This window comes from Mangifera indica, chromosome 16, assembly GCF_011075055.1.
Source record: "Mangifera indica cultivar Alphonso chromosome 16, CATAS_Mindica_2.1, whole genome shotgun sequence".
Taxonomy (NCBI): Eukaryota; Viridiplantae; Streptophyta; class Magnoliopsida; order Sapindales; family Anacardiaceae; genus Mangifera; species Mangifera indica.
This window is the reverse complement of record NC_058152.1, coordinates 11,658,833-11,660,545: the sequence shown is the minus strand read 5'-3', so window position 1 is coordinate 11,660,545 and position 1,713 is coordinate 11,658,833.

The window sequence follows — 1,713 nt, the reverse complement described above, 5'->3', positions numbered from 1 at the left end:
GGCATTCTCTTAAACCCTATCATTATAGGAACTCTAATAGACCTTTAAGAGCAGACATCCTTAGCTTTGTGTAGTTTTTTCTTGGGTAGTGGTGCCAGTCCTAGCTTGCTTATGTTATCCTGAGTTTAGATAGGGTGAGTTTTGGTTGTTCCTGAGCCCTCTGCTGTAAGCCCGTTGTTTTTGTCTGTAGTACTTTGTTTAACGAAAAAAGGGTATTGAATTAGGTCATGTATCATTCTTCACCTTGAAAATTAAAAATTTCTCATATACATTTCTATTACATCTTCATTTTCTTCAAATAAATGTATCAACCCATATCAGTAATATGTATCATATTATAAAATACGTATCATATCATATGATATATCTATTATATCATATTATTTTGATATACTTTATGATATGTGTTATTTTTTATCTATATCATATTATAAAATACATATTATGTATCGTAAGTCACTGATAATCATAACTCGAATAGCAAGAACTATAGGGAGTTGTTTGTTGAGCAAAATAAGAGTAGCGAAAAAAGCAGCAAGGCAAAGCAGTGTGGAGTCAGATTGCTGTACGCCAAAGACAAAGCAGAAGCAAAAGTTGACAGAGACCTGAGATTTCCAAATATAAATGGCTGTTTGAGGCGTAATGCCCATTGCAGCGTGGAACATGATAACATGGACGAAAATAAAGCATATGTAGATTTAGGTAGCTGTCACCACATTCAGAAATATGCAAGCCACCAATAAGAGGGGAATAATAAGACATAATTCATGGAAAAGGGTCTTGCAAGCGATCTCACCAAAGCTTACCAGATCAAATTATAAGTTTTGGAAATTCAAGTAATTGTGATAAGTGCGCATGATCTTGAGCAGCATCTTATTTGACTAATTTCGTGTCCAGCATAATTTATCCAAATTAGGGTTAACAATTCAGATTCATAATCATCTAGGATTAAGAAATCAGATAATCTTCGTATTCGTGAGTTGAAAAAGGTTACTAAAATGCTTAGTCGTGCAGTTGCTAGGAATTTTCAAGGAGGTTCAATTAACACAGTTAATCCAGAAAAACCAGCTTCCTAGCAGCCACCATTTATGAATTCAACCAAAATCAACAGTCTTTTCCTTTTCCTCGTTAAAGCCAATCCATATATAATTGAAATACAAGAACTCGGGGTGTCGATAGTCGAAGTTGGATGTCATCTTGCACGGATTTTGCAATATAAATTATTTGTAAAATAAATAATGGAGCCCATTCCCCTTCTTTCCACTCCCACTTCTTCACTTTCGGGGCTTAACTTTTAAAGAGATGTTCTTCGTTTGTAAACTTTCATTTCCAGCAAGAAATAAAGAAATGAAGAAAGTTGACCTCACCTAGGTCTCACGATTCAGAGTTTTATAGAGGGGCAAATAACTATTTTCTACCCTAAGTTTGATGAAATAACCAATTATTATATTTAAGTTTCAAAAAACTATATTCCCACACACATCATTCTATCCTTTAGTGAATTCGGTTATGTTTTCTTAAAATTAATTATTTTATCTTTTTATTTAAATTATAAAACTATCATTAATATTTATTATAAAAGTTAAATTATCAATATATTTTTATCGATTTCAAAACTTATAACTTAGACTCTTAAATATCAAAATTCAAAACCTTAAAACATTATGATTTGTTTAGTTCTTTAGGATCTAATTATGCTTTTTGAAACTACCG